Here is a 559-nt window from a genome sequence, read left to right on the forward strand (position 1 = left end):
CATCTCTTTCTCTCTCTCTCTCTCTCTCTCTCTCTCTCTCTCTCTACATCAATCTCTCTACATTTCGCTACATCTCTCTACACCTCTCTCTCTGTACATCTGTATCGGTCTCTCTCTCTCTACATCTGTGTATGTCGGTCTCTCTCTCTCTGTCTCTCTACACATCTGTCTCTCTTTCTCTCTCTCTACATCTGTCTGTGTCTCTCTGTCTCTCTCTATACATCTCTCTCTCTCTCTCTCTCTATATATCTGTCCCTCTCTCTCTCTCTGTCCCTCTCGGTCTCTCTCTATACCTCTCTCTCTCCACACCTCTCTCTCTCCACATCTCTCTCTCTCTCTCGACATCTCTCTCTCTCTCTCTCGACATCTGTCTACACTTTTCTCTCTACACCTCTCTCTGTACATCTGTGTCGGTCTCTCTCTCTACATATCTGTCTGTCTCTCTCTCTCTACACATCTGTCTCTCTCTCTCTCTCTGCATCTCTCTCTCTCTGCATCTCTCTCTCTCTGCATCTCTCTCTCTCTGCATCTCCACATCTGCCTCTCTCTCGCTCTGTAT

Source organism: Rhincodon typus, unplaced genomic scaffold, assembly GCF_021869965.1.
Source record: "Rhincodon typus isolate 14 unplaced genomic scaffold, sRhiTyp1.1 hic_rhity00000082, whole genome shotgun sequence".
Classification (NCBI taxonomy): domain Eukaryota; kingdom Metazoa; phylum Chordata; class Chondrichthyes; order Orectolobiformes; family Rhincodontidae; genus Rhincodon; species Rhincodon typus.